The 17,759-nt window shown below is 54.2% G+C and overlaps 1 protein-coding gene across 3 annotated transcripts in view; it reads left to right on the top strand.

The window, feature by feature from the left end:
- Nucleotides 1–17,759, top strand: part of TSHZ2 (teashirt zinc finger homeobox 2) — a 403,707-nt gene that overhangs the window by 116,369 nt on the left and 269,579 nt on the right. The gene's annotated exons all lie outside the window — the stretch shown is intronic.

Here is a 17,759-nt window from a genome sequence, read left to right as displayed (position 1 = left end):
TCCAGGGCGTCCCGGGAGCAGTCCTCTCCCCTCGCCCTCCCCACCGCCCTCCCCTTGTAGACCCTGAGGTCCTCCGTGCCCAGAACAGGACCCGAGCCGTAGGCACTCACGTGACGTGACCCTCCCCGCACCGGTGTCCACCTGCCCAAACCCGCTCTGCCTTCAAGACCGAGTCCCAGGGGTCTCACCTTCAGAACCCTTCAAGTCCATCACCGTGACTGAGATTGTGAACTTGGCAGCTGTCCTGGGTTCCGTTCCTTCCCCTCCACCAGCCCGTGACATGACCTTGGGCGAGTCACGTCAGCCTCTGGGTGCCTTGGTTTCCTCGTCTTTAAAACGGAGGTGATGGTGGACCTCGCTGGTGAGGATTCATGAGAAAAACCCCTTTCGTGTAAGAAACGCAACCTCGCCTCTGTTAGCCGTTATGAGGATCTCGTAGTCCGAAGGTCCCTTCCTTTTCTGCAGACGGGGTTGGTAGTCTGTTTCCCTCATAGCCTCCTTTGGTCGGCTGCATTTTCTGAGCCAAAGTCAAGGCCTGTCATGTGGCAGATCTAGGACAACAAGCCAGAGTTCTGAAACGTGAGCAGCCAGAAAAGCCGGGGCAAATGGTTGTCAAAATTGTGAGTCCTGTGTGTGTGTGCGCGGGCACACGCGTGCGTGGGCCTCGCACTCCTCCCAACAGGCCGTGCGCGGGGGGCCACATCCTCCTCGTTGCTGGTATGCGGGGAGCCCTTCTCCAAGGATCGTCAATGTGCGTTCTCTTCATTCCATGGGAGGAAAGTCTCTCCTCTCTGTTTAAGATGCCCTGAGTCTCCTTTGCCCTTCAGCGAAGGAAAGCGTGGCCTTTGCAAAGGCTAATCTCTCCAAGCTAGGCTCCTCTCCTCCCAGCAGTGCGATTCGGGATGAGATTCCTGTTCCTCCAAACGTGTAGCAGAGTGCTCGGAGAAGCATAATTTAAGGTCCACCTTGGGAGCTGGAGTAAAACAGAGATTTCTAGACCGTGGCTCGCACTTCATAAAAACTTCTGATGGCGGGGCCTGAAAATCTAGATTTTCAAAAGCATCCCAGCCCATGTGCGCGTGTGCCCGCTGATTTTGAGAATCACAGAGTTAGAAACCGGCAAAAAGGGTCGCCCCAGGCCTAGAAACTGGCTTGGTTAGAGCACATCCCCTACACCAAAAAACATGGTTGCAGGTTCAGTCCCTGGTCGGGGTGCTCATGGGGGGCAACCAACGTCTCTCTTTCTCTGTCCCCCCCCCTCCCCCCCCTTTCCTCTCTTCCTTCCTCTCTCCCTAAAATCAATAAGCATATCCTTGGGTGAGGATTTTTTTTAAAAGGGGAGGGTCTTCCTTTTTTTCAAAGGAAGGGTTGCATCCTCATTCCACATCCCACAACTGGTAGGAGCAAGTCTCCCTGGGGTGGAGGGTACGGCGTTTACGATCCCAGCTGGAAGGGGGCGTGTGTTACTGGCAAAGCAGAGGACGGCGGGGACGGTTGACAAGCTCTGAGAATTCTCTCAGAGCATCGGGAGCGGAGACTGACTTCGGAGCATCCTTTCTGGGGCGGCTGTGCGACCAGGTGCCTGCAAAAGGATTCCATATGGCTCCCGCATGCTGGCGGGGCTGGATGCATATTTGAGCAGAACCCAAAGATAGGAAATAATCCGTCCTTGGTTTATTCACGGATGATTAATCTCCCCCCGGCCCACAAGACCTGCCTTATGATTCATGGGAGTTCTCCCACGACCAGGAATCTGGGTCGTATCCTCCAGACAACAGAGCCCCACGTCCACTGTGATTTATCTGAGACACAGAAAGCAAAGAGGCTGTGAGTCTCTTCCTTCAGTCCCTTCCTTCAGTGTCCTCGTTTGCCAATCATTTCAGACCATTGATTTCTTCCCCTCCCTTCTCTGTGGTTTCTGACGGAAACACAGCCTCCCCGCCCCCTGGACACCCGCCCCACCCCGGGAGCGCAGGGTGGGACATCTATTTGGGTTTCTACATTGCCGTGGTCCCGCGGGAGCTGCTGCAGCCAGACCCCCGAACTCCACCCTCTCCTCCCCCCCGCACCCCCCCCCAACTTCCCCCTCCTCCTCCCAAACACTTTCCCATCTCGGTTTTAGTAAATAAGGAGATACACCATTAAAATGCCTACATGCGTTTCTATTTATGCCTCAGTTTCCTCATCTTAAATGGGTGTGGATGCGGCACCTCCCTCGTGGGGCTTGGGAGGGTTGCGTAGCTTGAGAGCTAAGACTTGCAGGAAATCGCAGGGCATGGGGACGGCTCACCGGCTGCCAGCTAAGGACTCCGTGGGGCACCCGTCTGTCCCAGTTACGCGTCGTCCGTCTTCCATCTGCTTTTCTCTGCGCATACGCTTCCTTTCGAGGCCGCCCTCACCCCCTCCCTGTCCTTCGTTACCAGCCTCTCAGGCAAAGTCCTCCTGCACCCCACGCACCCCGTCTCCGCCCACTCGCCTTTGCCAACCCCAGGGGGTCCCTCATGAGCTTCTGCTTGCATCAGCTGCCCAGTGGCCTCTCTCCCGTGCTCGGAACGGACTGCCATCGCGCACGTGACCTTGGATTCCTCCTGTCCTCCGGTCTCGGGTTTGCCAGGAAGTTATATTGGTGTCTCCCCCTTTAAAAGAACTGTTCTGTGGCTGTCATTGCTGTCGTGTTGCTGATCCCAGTCGAGCCCAGAACTTGGAGGCCCTAGAAATGTGCTCCGACCTGCACTGTGGCCCAGTGGCAGCCTCCTTTCCCGGCCTTGTGACGACACTTTCCCCGGCTCTTCTCCAGGGGACCCATCAATGTCATGGGGACCCCATCAGAGTCCTTAGGACTCTGCCCTGGGTTCCCATCTCGTGCCATCTCTTTAGACCCAGGGGTCTCAAAACAGCAACCTGCCAGCAGGACCTGGCCCATGGCAATGTTCCAAGTCTCACTATATTTAATTTTAAAAATTAGTTTTGGTTTCAGTTTTTGTCCCTAAAATCCCTATTTGTAGCTTCCTTTGGAAAAGCAGAGCATCTCACCATACTAGACCCAGTTGCCATGTGACCATGACCTGAACGTATTGCTTCTGTCATCAGGGTACCCCCAAGTTCGTCATCGCCGACAGTCACCTTCACTTCGTTCGACTGACAGCCTGGTCTCTCCGGGTAGTTGGGGTTGCCATTCCTATTAAGCTGTCCGTAGGTAGGTTATGGCCCCACCAAACAAGGACAGCCAAGTTCATGTTTCCCGTTCTAACCCGGCCCTTGCCCCCACAGCCGAACTCCCATACCTGTTCCAGTGAATCCCAGACTCAGTCCGGGCCGGGCGTGCTGCTCTGGCTCAGCACGGTTCTGCCCTTTCCTAGACTTTACAGCGTGACCTTCAGAACCTAACGCTCCCTCTGAGCATGTGAATGCAGAATTGGAAAAGGAAAGAAAAGAAAAAAAAAAAACACGTTACGCATGAATCGATACTTGGTGGCATGCTAGTTGAGAATCATGGTTCCATAAGAAGGATCTAGTTACGTAATAAAAAGTATAAAATCTGATGCGGTAAGCAAGGCGGGCGGGTCGATATCCGTCGGAGCCGTGCGGCCAGGAGCTACAGGAGACTGGAAGTGACAGAGGTGAGCTGCGGACACCGAGACCGCAGCAAGCCCAAGAGCTATGGCCGAGGGAAGCGTGGGGACAGATGAGACTGGAATTCAATTTTCCAAAGCAGATGCAACACCTAAAATAAAGCTGCAGAAAGAGGCCGAGGGTTGAGGTGGAGGCAGAGACTTGGGGAATCATGGGTGGGGTGGCTCTGGAAGGTGACGCCGTGGTCCATTTCGGGTGTGTTGAGTCAGCCGCCGGCTGACATCTGAATAGATGCCTGTGCACCTAAATAGGTTGTGTACAGCTGAAGGTAAGAGACGGGGAGCCGGAGGGGGGATCTGAGCTGCACTTTTAGAAGCCACCCACGCACGTGTGGTTTTCAAAAAGCTCTCTCGGAGAGGAAGGCTGACGAGCAGTCGGAACCGAGGAAAGGGGAAGGGAAAAGGGGAGCCCCGTGAAGGAGATAAGGGGTCCAAAGGACGAGGTCAAACAGAGACGTTAATTAAGGCATCAAGGTGACAGTCTGAGATACAGGGGGACTGTCCAGCACGTCCACAGGGTGAGGACACTACATCCACGTAAGACTTGGACTTGACCGGGAATAGGTCACTCATTCATTCAATAAATAGATGCTAAGCATCCGTTCCTTTCCAGAAGGCGTGCTGGGGAGAGCCATTCACCGGGGGGGTCTATCCGTCAGCGGAGCCTGGGTTTTGCTGCAGCAACTCTCAAATCTCCGTGGCTTAAAGTAACAAAGGCTTACTCCATGCACACACCAGGGGCTCTGACCCTTGTCAGTCCCATTCTGGGCCCAGACTGATAAAGCAGCCACCCTTGGAAACGTGGCAACGAAAAAGAAAACGTACATCTCCCCCCACCCCCCGCCCCCCGCCCGAAAGCTTCTTCAAGGGGGCAGCCAAGTGCGGTTCTGGCCTGAGTCTGCGGAGAAGCGCACGCAGGGGCACTGGTGCGCGGCCCCCGTGGCTGCCCCAGAGACGGCTTTAGGGAAGGGCGGGCGAAATTCACAGCCCTTAGGGGACGCGGTCACGCTTTATTTCCTTAAACCAAGGATAACGTCACAGTGTTCAGGGTCCAATGCAAAATGAAGATGCTGGTTCCCGGGCCAGGGCCAGGGCCAGGGCCAGGGAAGTGCGTCTCCCCTTCTCTCAGGACCCCCGCCCCAACCCACCGTGAACAGGCAGCCCCCAAATGATCGTACCCTCTGCACCGGATGAACTCACCCGTTGGACCAGGGGTAGGCGGGAGACCCCCCCCCCGCCCCCCGCAACCAGCACCACCTGGTCCCACCCTGAGATGCCGCAGAGCAGGAGTCTGCCCCGCCCCCACCTGTGCCCAGGCCCCCACTGGGAGCTGAGAGTCGTGGCAAGAGGTGGGCATCCCCATCCTGTCGGCACGACCCAGTCACCGCCCCGGGCAAACTGGTGGCTGTAACAGGGCTGAGCCAGGGAGGAGGAAGCCGGGGAGGACCTGGCAAGCAGAGGGCAGGCAGGGAGCCGCTGAGATCCCTTCCCTGGGGCGGCAGCCACGCCCACGGGCCAGGGCGCCAACGCCCCCCATCCCCACCCCCGAACGCGTGCCCCGTGTCCCAGTGCCCTTCACTCGCAAAACTCGAACTCAAAGATGAAATTATGGAGGCGGCGACCACAGAGCCCCTCCTGAGAGCAGGGCCCTGTGTGCCGGGCCCGCCCTACCCCCCTCCCCCGCCCCCACCCGCCGCGGTCGGGCCCTGGTTTTGACCAGAAGAACACATCTCGGCCCCATCACCTACCTGTCCTTCCTGCTCCTGCTTTTCATAACTGTTGCCCTTGAAATCATATTCAGATTGGGGGTCATCCTAACAGGAAATTCATTTTTAACAGAACATAAATCCCCACCGGTGGAGGTCACGTGAGTGCACTGGAACATAACCTGCTCTGTATCATGAACAGTCTTCGTCCAAGCTGTTGGACTCTGTCACCCCCACATCTGGGTCTGGGAAAGGGGAGGGTAGGGGCGTGGGGCACCGTCGACTTTGCATGTTCCGTAGCTTGCAAGGATGAGACTTGCTGGCCGTCGCAGACGGGCAGCTTGCCGGGAGATGCCCGTTTGGTAAGCCCGCAGCGGGGGGGACAGGCCGCAGGGGCCCGGCGGCAAGGCAACAGACACAGTTGCTCTTCAAGTTCTCCCCGGTGTCGTATCTGGCGGCAGAGCACAGCTTATGGCAGATCAGCAGACTCGACGTGCACTGAGACCGCGGTCAGAGCGATGCTTGCCGGCATTATCAGCAATTCCTTGGCGGGGGGGGGGGGGCGATTTTCTTACTTTTTTTCCTCCTCTTTCTTCCCAGAATGTGTTTATCTGTTGCCCTGTGTACCTGGCTGTCATTTCTCCCGTTGCTGTTTATCTCCCTGAAACAGTTGTGCGAATCTAACCCTATAAAATCCACGTATTTACTGTTTGTTTATCTCTGTTGGGCGTAGGGGATGTTTATTTATAAGCCACTCCTGTATCGAAAACGGGCCCGATCGCCGCCTGCCTGTCCCGCGCGCCGGCCCGGGCTCGACGGGGCTGTGCGTGTATTCGCGACCCTCAGGTGGTAGAAGTCTCTTGGTGAATACCGCTGTTGGGAAGTCCTAAAGAGGGGTTCGGAGTATCTAGGAGGCAAATAAAACATTCCTCTGCACCCAGAAGGTGCCATAATACACAGAAAAGAAAAAAAAAACCAGTGCCCTAGCACTGATGTGCAGTGTGTTTGTGAACCATGACGAAACCCGGCAGTCTTCGGGGGCAGGCTGATCCCCTCTCTTCGCTGCCTGCAGAGCCCTCCCTGCGCCGCCTCTAGTCACGGACTGGCGCGTATCGGCGTGTGTGCAGAGCAGCCTCCCCCGAGAGCGTCCGCACTCCGTGGGCCGATCCGGGACCACGTGAACTGTCTGGTTCTCATCCAAGGTCGGCCACCCGACACTTGCCATGGTCGGGACAGGCAGGCCCACGGACGGTTCCTAAGTGAGGAGGGGGGTGGTGTGTGTGCCAGGTCCCCTTGGACCCAGGTCTCTTTTTTCTCATTTCTTATCAGTGTATGCCCGGGGCTATTCCCACCGGCCTACCTGCGGTCTTCGGAGAGGTGCGCACAAAGCATCCAAGAAGGCGTGATCTCAGATCACAGTTAAAACTGTGCCCAGCAGTTCTGGGTCTGGCTCCGGGGAAGAGGCCTGAGCTGGGTTGCCCACACGACCGTGTGTTCCTCGGGGGCACGGGCGGGTGATGTCGATTCTCAGCGGTCCGTCCCAGGATGACGGGTCCCTGCCTGGGCCAGGTCTTACGCGTGCGTTTCTGTGTCCCCGCAACCCCATGAGGCTTCCTCGTTCGTTCGATTTCGCACTCGGCAGATGCTGACGGAGGCCCTGCTCTGGGCCGAGCCCCGGGCTCCCTTTGGGAATGCCAACAAGGTGTGTGTGCCTGTGAACCTTACCTTCCAGAAGAGGGAGGCCACAAATAGGTGCTCTAGTTTTAGGTACTACTGAGTGCCAGGACAGGAAAAAAATACAGGGAGGCAGAGAAACAGAGAATGAAGGGGGTGGGGCTCGCGAGTATTTCAGTGAGGTGGGCCGAGCAGAGGGGTGTGAGGACAGGAGTCCCAGGAGATGGAGGCAAAGCGTGGCCCAGGAGGGAGAGTTGCAGGTGCAAGGCCGCTGGGGGCGCTGGAGGGGCGTGAGTGGGGGGCAGTGATGGCAGGTGGGATCTGAGCTGCGGGCACAGGCCAGACCACGCCGGGGCTTTGCCATCAAGACAAAGCAGTCTGGGCTCCTGTAGAAAGAATGGAGAAGGGAGGAAGGGAGCAAGGGAGGAAGGAAGGAAGCAAGGAAGGAAGGAAGGAAGGAAGGAGAGAGGGGAGGGAGGGAAGTTAGGTATGTGGGAGTGGGGGAGGGGTGCAGCCCAGCCATGGGGAGCCAGTGGGGTCGCTGGGGTCCCGGTCCTGGGGACACTGAGCTGCCGTGGGGCGGGCACTGCAGGGACTCGGCTGGCGTAGCGCCCTCCCTCTTCCTCGTACTCGCTCCCCCTGCCAGCTTCCTGAGCCTCCGTTTTCGTGTCCGTGAGGGGGGTCACGCCACCTCCCTGCAGTGGCGCTCGTCGGGGTCAGAGATCCTGTCCGCACCGAGCAGTGACTGCTGGGAGTACATTCCATTGCGTCGAGCCACAGTATTTTCAGTGCTTTTCCCAAAATGACCCAAGAGCAATGGACATGGGGGAGGGGAGGGGGGCTGTCCCGGAATGTGGCTGTGCGCTCACCGTATGGCACAGGTAAACCATTCTCGCCAGCTCCACAACCTACTGCAGATAATCAAGAGGTTCCCTTTTCAGTGCAGCTCTCTGTGAAATAGAAATGCTGGTGGCTGAGGTGCTGGAAATACCGAGGGGAACACTGCTACGTAAAGTACACGAACATGTAAACACTACGCTGTACACTGGAAACCAACACATAATAAGAAAAAATAAATGAAAGTTAATATGCCGGTGGCCTCCCATCCTCCACCTCCGTGGAACGCCTCCCTCACCCTCCCTGATCCCATGTCACTTGTCGTCTGTCAGTCCTTGGGGTGCCACAGGCCCCTGCCCCTTCCCCCGCTCATGCCGTTCGCCCAACTCATCCGTGGCTTCGCTGACCAAGTGACACGTGGGAGCCAGCCACGCAAATATTTAGGAGAACAGCATCCCCAGAAGGGGGACCGGCAAGTGCAAAGGTCCTGAGGCTCAGTTAATGGCACTGGTCAGTCACTTTGTAGAGCTCCATGGCCGTGGCAAGAAGGGGACAGTTGGGGTGCTGCTCGGGCCCCATGGCGCTCCGTGTCCTCCCGCTCTGGCCGAGCCATGAACTAATCCATGTGGCTCCCTCCGTTTAACCCCGTCTTCCCAACATTTCCCTCAGCCCCCTGCCTCCCTGTTCCCAGATGCCAGCCGGGTCGTGTGGGCAGTACGTGTTTTCATGAGGTCGCGTGGCACTTGCATTTCAGCAGGGCCACGTGGAGAAATGACAGAATTACCACTCCCGAGAACCGCAGAATTGCGCGGTCGTGGATTCTGCTGGCACGCACCCCTGTTGGACCGGTGCGCTCGGAGAACCTCGTGGCGCGTGCGTGGGTGAGAGCAGTGTCCGAGGAGAAGGGCCGGGTGCCTTCGAGGGCTTCTGCGGTACGGGGGAGCGGTCCCTGCGGGGCAGTGTAGTGATTGGTTGGGGTTAGCAAGGAAAGGCATTTGGGAGAGGTTTTGTCAGCAACAAATGGTTTTAAATTTTAAGGCAGTGGGGTGGAAGAATGAAGCATTAAAATATGGCAAGAAGGGGGAGGAGGGGGAGGGGAAGAAGAGGGAAATACTAACGTTTGGTTCGCTAGAAGCAGAGCCCGAGGCAAGGGTTTGGGTGCCATTGATTTCCTGGGGGCGTGGCCTGAGAAACAGCTGCCCGGGAGTAAGGGGCTGGGCTGCAGAATAGGGCTGAGGGAAGGTGTGGTCCAGGTGACGTCTGACTTCCGTTTGAACCCCAGACAAAGGACCCTGGAGCATAAACCGCAGTGGCAGTTCCCCCCTTTGAGGCTTGGACTTCTGTATCCCAGTGTCCCTCGATCATTGGTTGTGCATGTTAGTGAAGTGCCAGCCTGCCAGGTAAGGTGGCACCTGTCCGCTCCTGGGAACGGTCCCCCAGAGGGGGGCAGCCGTGAGCAACCAGCCGCTCCCACGCGGGACAGCTGTGAGTGCCACCTGAAGGGACCCTCCGGGTGCCCGCAGACTCCCCAGCACGAAGATCCTACCCCCCAAATATTTGCCTTTCCACAAAAGAAAATGCATCCATTCATGCGTTTCATTATGTCTATTGAGCACCTACTATGTTTCAGAAATTAGTATTACAGCAGTGAGCAAAATGGATCTGTTGCCATTCATCACCAAATGTAAGGAAATGAGAAAGATAGAACCAAACAAGCCATTGTGAGAAACGTTGATAGGTGCTATGGTAAAAGATGTTAAGTTTTGTGGGAGCTCTTATTAGGAGCCCTAAATCCAGTCTAGGGGAGACAAACTGGACATGTGCAGCCCAGTATGGTAACCACAGACCCACGCAGTCACTGAACCCGTGAAATACGGCCGATCCCAAGTGAGATGTGCTCTAAGTGGCAAATTCACCTGGAATTTCCAAGGCAGTGTGTAAAGAAAGAAAAGGAAAGATTTCATCAGTAACGTGTTACATCAGTTACATGTAAAAATGACAGTGTTTTGGATCTATTGGGTTCCATAAGACATGTGATCAAAATATGTTTACTTGTTACTCGTTACTGGCAGCATGTGGCTCGCCTCGTGTTCCCAGTGGAAAGGGCAGCACAGGTCTCGGGGGTCGCTGGGCTCGCGTGGGAGCCCACGGGGGAGCCTGCTGGCGGTCCACGGGCTAACGCGCTGTCCACTGTCCACGTGGTCTCCTCGTGATGACGAAGGTGTGACCAGCTTGCTCCCAGTTTAATCCTGAGCGTTCCCAATCGTTTGAGACCACCGTGCTGCGTTTTGTCTCGGTTTTCGTAAGCCCCTCTGCGGACGGAGTCCTCTTGAGGTCTCCCTCTGCCATCCCAAGGCTCGCAGAAACACCACGCTCCCCCCAGCCCCACGCTCCCTTGGGTCACTGAAATCAGACCGAGTGGCGTTTCCATGCGCCACAGCTACGACCCTCCCTCGTCCTGCCCTTTCCTCTTCCCTGCACGGTGCGAGCGTGACTGCGCATCTGCAGGTTCCACGGTGAAGAGGCACAGGAGTAGAAATGGGGCAGCGAGTCTTTCTTCCAGCAGCTTCCCCCCTCACCTCGTGAGATGTCAGTCCACGCGACGTTGCACAGCGCGGCCACGCTGGCAGGCGCCGTAACCGTTCACGGAGTAATTGAAAGATTTCAGAAGTTGAACTGGAAGCATCTTTTGTCAGGGCTTATGGCACGTATTTGTATCTTAAAAAAAAAAAAGTTTATGAAAGTTCTATGACAAGAAGATAAATTATGGAACTGTAAGAACAGCGGAAATAAATGGATTCTGGAGAGTGACAAACAGGGCAAATGACGAGAACGTATAATTTTAGAACACAAAAAAAGGTAACTAAATTTGAAAAATTGCATTAGTATATCATTTTCTGTATATGAGCCATTAGAGGAAAAAAGTGGAAATTACACCCTGTAACAAAGTAAAAATGTTTTCAGTGTTTAAAGGTAATTTTGTAATACTGCTACTATTACTTAAACTCTTACCTCTTATAAAAATCCGGAGACAGGACCCCTGGTGATATTTCCTGTGTCTTAGGCAAAGAGCAACAATTTGAATTCCATTCAAACACATTTGTATTTTGCCAAGTGCTATCAAGCCCTGAGTTGCATAATTTGCCACATAAGTGAAATAGATACTTTTCCCCCACACATTTATCACTCTCCTGTGGGCTTCATTACTGACAATCAAAGCACAGAAGATGTACCAAATTGTCACGATGCACTTACTTTTTCATGATACTCGATACAAATAGTACTCCTTTGCAAATGGCCTTTTTTTCCCCTCTATTTGCCACCACATTTTTGCTGTCTTTTTCGGGATTTGACTAAAGTTCCAGTGATTCCATCCCCCGCACCCCCAGCAAATATGCAGGATTCCTTCAAAAACATATGCCTGGTATTCCTAGCGGGAGAAAATGAAAAGACAGAGAAAAGCAGTATTGCTCACAAGTAGTTCTTTAACTACTGTTCCCTAGACGTATGCATGTGTGCGTGCGTGTATGTGTGTGTGTGTGTGTGAGTGTACTGTGTGGAGGTGTTTATGAAAACTATGGATTCCATTTCAGGTTCTCTCCCGAAATCCTATACATCCTGCCTCCAAATTATTTGAAGGGTTAAATTTACAGTCACACCCTTCAATGCCCAAAATTGAGTCCGAAAATATCAACGAGGTAGTGGGCTAGAAATGCATAGGCCACTTTGTCTAGCTTTTACTTTTTCACCTTTGAAAACGTCACGGGTACAGAGAAGTTTTTAGTCCATCCTAAGAGATTTAAACACAAGGACAATGATAACAGGCAGCTGTCACTCCACATTTAATTGGCGAGACTATAAGGCAGAGTGGGGAGTGCGGTAAACTGAAGGACACCCGCTGCCTCGAGGAAGCAGCTGCTCCCCCGTTTCCAGTTCAGGATTCCATGAGAGATGCGAACTTAATTTTCATTTCTTTCTTATTGAGAGAAGCCAGGCCCCTGGGGAGGGGGCTATTTCCCGATTTTTAAAGGTTGATAACATTTTTTTTAAGTGTATACACCTTGAGCGAGCTAAAGACAATACTTTCCCTGGCCAGATACAGCCTGAAGACAGCCCGAGTGTGACTTTTGTGCAGGGGTCTTCTCCTGGGGTCCGGGCAGCTGGGTCACCAGATGAGGATAGTGCAGCCAGTCCTGACCCTCGTTACCTCCCTCCTCTCCCTTCTATGATTGACCTGCTGGTGACGAGGTCATTTCCTGCTACCTGTGACTTAGGGTGTCTTCTCCTTTAGCTGCACTGACTCCTCTGCTCTTAGCAGTGGAGGTGGTATTTGGACCTTTAAAGTAGTTATTTTCCTGATCAGCAGCCATCACATCATCATCATCATCATCATCATCATCATCATCTCATGAGTCCGAGTCTCAGGGCAACAAACCGAAGACCTACAAGGAATGTCACTGTCCTTGTTTAGACCGCAAGTTCATTTCCATTCTCAGGGAAGCGAACAGCACATTTTAACGCCAGCTGGTCGCAGTCTAGACCAGTGAGGTCGAACTAGCAATCCAGACCCTGTGCCAACCCCAGCTGTGTGGCAGGACACGAGGGCCAGCTCTGTGGGGAAACGGACAGCCCTCGGGCCACCGAGACACACTTCCGTCAGAGTCGCGGAGCTCTCGGTGGCCTCCGGGCTGTCCTTCTGCGGGGCCGCCTCTGACGCCCTGGCTGCCCAGACCCACCAGAGCCAACTTGCCTCCCTCCCTCCTCCACCCTCCTCCCAGCAACAGTTCTCTCGTCCTTATCTAGGATGGAGGGGGCGGTGGGGGGTGGGGGGGGAGGATGGGAGAGAGGAAGACCCACTCTCCACGCTGATCTGGCCAAATCCTTCTTCCCTGACTTTTGTTACAAATCCTCCTACTTTCTCCACGGCGTTAGGAGGCGGGAGGTGAGTCTGCATCCCCTTCTGCCCTGTCCCTCCCCCGAGGCAATGAGCGCAGCCCATAACTACAGACCGAGATAGAGACGAGACACGGGTTAATCTCCCAGGAGACAATTCCAGCGCCTCCAACCACCTCTGCTCGTCGGACCCCAGCTTTGTGCTGCAGGCTTGCTAGGTGTCTTCTTGATCTTTCCAGACACACCTGCAGAGTAAGTATCATCTGTATCTGTTCTCTATTGACAGGACAACACTGCCTAACAAACGTCCCCAAACCCCAGCGACATAAAGCGATACACATTTATTTGGCTCACCGATCCGTGGGGGCCCAGCTGTGTGGGATTAGGCTGGACTGAAGCCAGCTGGCCCCACTTAGCAGTCTGGGGTCTGCTGGTCTTGGCCGGGTTCACACGCGTGCTCGAGGACTGTCTAAGCTGTGGGCTGATACACACGGGACAGCCGTGGGGGTGGCGGCGTGGATGACCGACCGGGGCCCTTCCCAGGCCTCTCTCGTCACCCAGCAGGCTAGCCTACCTACCTGTGTCCTTCTTGTCACAGTGGCAGAGGGGGAAAGGGAGCAAGCTGGGTCATGTAAACCATTTTCGCTTTTCTATTGTACATCACGTTTGATAACATCGAACACCTTGAGAGACAAGTCACGTGCCATGCTGGAAGTCGGAAGCGGGGACACAATACTGTTAGCTGGCTGAGGTCAGCCAACGGAGGGAGGGCCGAAATAGGGGGGCCCAGAGTGCAGACACTAGCCCATCTCCTGAATCAGACGCCTAGACTGAGCAGGGAAGGAAGGGGGCTTAGCTTTGAACCCACACGCCCTTGACGCCAACGCTGTGCTCCTAACCACAGCATTCCGCTGCCTTCATTTCAAAAAGGAGCTTCTAGAAAGGATTCTCCATGTTCAGGCAGCATCTTCCAGGCCAAATGGAGTGTTGAGTAATTGCCTGCTTAATATGGTTGATAGAGAAAGCAAACTCCAAGCCAAAACACTCTAATTTTCCCCAAACATATGTAATCATCTTAATTTTCTCTCTGCCTCTGCTGACAGAGCTTGGGGAAGACAAGTCCTTCTTAGCACCAGCCAGTGTCTCCCGGAGAAGCAGCGTGCTGGGAGATAGGGCCGGCATTCTCTCCCGCCGGAAAAACCTGCTTCGTGTACTTGCACATCTCTGCTGGGCTGGCCCCTGCCCCTCCCCAGGGGCCTCTTCTGCTTGACGCTGTTCTTTGACCCCACGGGTTCAAACTTCATGCTCGTTTGCAATGAGGCTACTGCGTCTTGGGTGGCTGGTGGCCTAGGCTTTCATTCCAGTCGCCCGCTTCCACTGGGGGCTGAATTTCGGACGTGGGGAAAAAGCTGTCTGAGCAGAGCTCGTGGGCAGCGCTGTCCCGAGAGACAGACGATGTTTTCAAAGGATGAAACGGAAACCTGACATCAGGGTGAGTCTCCCCCATGGGTCCACGTGACCAGAAGTCACCAGCTTGACCTTCTGGGCTGTCAAACGTTTGGGAGTACAGTGTGAGTTCCTAATCGCAGATTCCAGTGCAAGTAGTAGTTGCCATAGCAAGCCCCCTGAACTTGAATCACATGTCAGGAAGCGTGCTGAACTCTTCGTGCATGTCCCCTTCACAGCCACCCTGGGCTTGTGACACCGCTGGGTGCCCATTGTACAGCTCCAGACACCGCGGGGCGAGGGGACTTCCTTTGCCAGGGCCACTCTGCAGGCCAGTGAGTGACAGGCACAGCCGGGAGCTGACTCAGCTCCTGACGTCGGTGAAGCGCAGGATCTGCCAACCATGTCAAGAGCCAGAGAGCAAATACTCCAGGCCTTTGTGAGCCGTCGGGTCTCCACAGCCGGAGGCTCAGCCTCGCCTTTGTTTCACCGAAGCAGCGGTAGGCAGCGGGTTTACACATGGGCGTGGCTGCGTGCCAATAAAACTTTACTTACACAAACAGGCACACACTGGGTTTGCATTGCTGTAGCTTCGCTTCCAGGCTGTGTCACCTCGAGGGATTTACCAAGCTCCTCTGTAACCTCAGCTTCTCGTCCGAACAAGGAGAACAGCCACCCTCCTGATACGGCCTTTGATGGGGTCATTTTGAAGACCACGTGGTTTAGCCTACGAAGCACTGGCTGCTGGCGCCCGCGATGTGGTGAGCGGCAGCACAGGGGCGAGGAGAAGGGCGCTTGGTTCTGGGCTCCGAACTGGTCTTCCCCGCTGTTACCTGCTAAGGGTCTCGGGCAGGTGACAGACAGCGGGTCCGCGTCTCAGACTCCTTTTTGGCAAAGCAAGGGGAAATGGGAGGGCAGAGCTCCCCGAGCGCTTACAGAGAGGAAATGAATGTAATGCGTGCAAAACATGTCAAGCAATGTCTGGCACCTGGCAAACACTATAGCGGGGCTTGCCTTGTTGTTGTTATTATTATTATTATTATTATTATTATTATTATTGACTAGTGAAGATTCGAGCCCGGGTGTGCCTGACTTTCCCATCTCGCGCTCCGGCACTGTCCTTCAGGAGGGGTCAGTGACCCCTCAGTGATCCGGAGGAGACGGTGGGTCCCTCACTGGCGTACTGTTTTAGCATGCAGAAGATAAAAATATACAGATGACCCCTAAAACCCCCAATTATAGAAAAATGCAGTTATCAAAATATTTTCAAGCAGACGCTGATGTGGGTAGGAATGCACTTCTTATATTAACGTTTTAGGTAACACTGTCAGGAGGTCTCATCGTTATTCTACTATAATCTTGAACTAGTGATAAATGTCCGTCCGCGATAGGTCCTCATTTCTGCAACACCTGTGAGGTGACGTGGCAGCATGTTGATTTGTAGGCACCGGTGCTGAGGTCACAGGTGCCCTGCTTTGGCGCCTGCATTTACTCGTGTGGTCGAGGAAGTGCTGGGTGTCAAGTAAAGGTTGGTGGAAAAAAAATTAATTCACGTTCATGAAATGGCTGGAGTCATGGAACCCGAAGGCCGTTGGGGTCTCGGGTCAAGACCCTTTGTGCCCACTGCGTTTTGAGGAAATGATGCACCGGAAGACATGAGTCCTCAGGGAGGTGAGGGTTCCTTGCACGTGGGTGCTGCAGCACACGCACCCAGGCTGTGCTGGCCGGACAGGGCGGCCGCAGAGAAGGCTCCCCGCAGCGGGGCGGGCGGGAGGGTCCGTCCTCCGGGATGTGAGTGAGACCGAGGGAAGGCTTCTGTCCCCTAATCTGATGTCCTCCGTGGAAAAAAGATTGTCACTGGGACCAAGCCAGCGAGGGGAAATGGAAACGTGATACCCCTGACCTCATCCAAATAAAAAAAAATAGCTATTGTCACAGGCCAGAGATGCTGAGAGTATTTGTAGGTTCGGGGAGAAATATATTTGTTAGTGAAATGGAGCTTACTGTGGAGTGAGTAAAGGTGAATTATTTGTCAGATGGCTGGAGGAGGTTTATGCAATACAGTATTATTGAGCGGGGCTATTAACAGAGCGAATTGCTATTGTGACATGCCATTAAATTGTTTTTAGTGTCCACAAAGGTATCATTCAGGAGCTGGCAGGGTTAGTAACAGAGTTGTATTTTTGGTGGACAGCAGCAGATCTCGAAACAAAATAGCATATTTTACAGAAAAGTAAAATACGGTCAAAGCCGGAAGTCTGCCGGCAGCGGGGACCGGGGTGCTTGGTTGCAGCTGCCGGGCAGGAGCCGCACCCCCCCCGCCCCCCGCCCCCGAGAATCGGCATCAGATCCGGCTCCGTGCACCCCACTGGGCGTGCAGCTGAAATCCGAGGGACCCGTCGGGAAGGGGGAAGCGAGAGGGGGACGAAGAGCGCAGTCCGAACCCGGGCACTTCCAAGAGGCCCTGTCTTGTTCGGGAACGTGTCGCCAGCATCTGTCAGAAAGGTCAGCTCCATAATTACGTGGCGAGGAAAAAACACAAAGGAAGGGAGGAGAAGATGAGGGAGGGAGGGAGGCAGGAAGAGAGCGAGAGAGAGAATAAACAGGAATTAGGCAACTGAGCTATTGGTGGGATAGATGCACCTAGGTATCCGTAGGCACGTGTACATTTATTGGTTCATTTTACAAAGTGTCGCAGGTTCGATTCCCAGTCAGGGCACATGCCTGCGTTGCAGGCCATGGCCCCCAGCATCCGCACATTGATGTTTCTGTCTCTCTTTCTTTCTCCCTCCCTTCCCTCTCTAAAAATAAATAAATAAAATCTTTAAAAAATGTTAAAAAACATTTATTGGTTCATTTTTTATTTTTCTTTTTTGATTGTTATTCTATCACAGTTGTCCCATTTTTTTGTTTCGCTTTGGCCCCCTCCACCCAGACCACCCCTCTGTCCCGGACTCGGTCCCCTCCATCCCCTCTCTGCTGTCCATGTCCATGGGTCATTCGTTCATGGTCTTCGACTGGTCCCGTCCCCGTCCTTCCTCCACTCTCCCCTCCCGCCTCCACTCCCGCGGCACCAGGCTGGTCCATGTGTCCATGCCCCTGCTTCTGTTTTGTCATTACTTTATTTCATTCATTAGATTCCAACAGTAAGTTAGGTCATGTGATATTTGTCTTTTGCCAACGGGCTTAGTTCACTTAACATAGTACTCTCCAGTTCCATCCATGCTGTCGCAAAAGATAGGAGTTCTTTCTTTCTGCTGCATGGTATTCCGCTGTGTAAACATGCCACAGTTTTTTAATCCACCCATCAACTGGTGGGCACCCAGTCTGTTTCTAACACTTGGCTATTGTAAACAGCAGCACTCTGAACGTTGGGGTGCATAGGTTCTTTTAAATCGGTGATTTGGGATTCTTAGGGTATAATCCCAGCAGTGGAATTGCTGGGTCATAAGGCAGGTCCATTTCCAGTTTTTTGAGGAAATTCCATACTGTTTCCCACAGTGGCCACACCAGTCTGCCTTCCCACCAACAGTGCGCTGGGTTCCCTTCTCTCCGCAACCTCGCCAGTTTG

The sequence above is a fragment of the Phyllostomus hastatus genome, unplaced genomic scaffold, assembly GCF_019186645.2.
Source record: "Phyllostomus hastatus isolate PE091 unplaced genomic scaffold, TTU_PhHast_1.1 phas_contig_17, whole genome shotgun sequence".
Lineage (NCBI taxonomy): Eukaryota > Metazoa > Chordata > Mammalia > Chiroptera > Phyllostomidae > Phyllostomus > Phyllostomus hastatus.
Note: the sequence above shows the minus strand (reverse complement) of the source record. Positions and strands in the feature narration are given on the sequence as shown.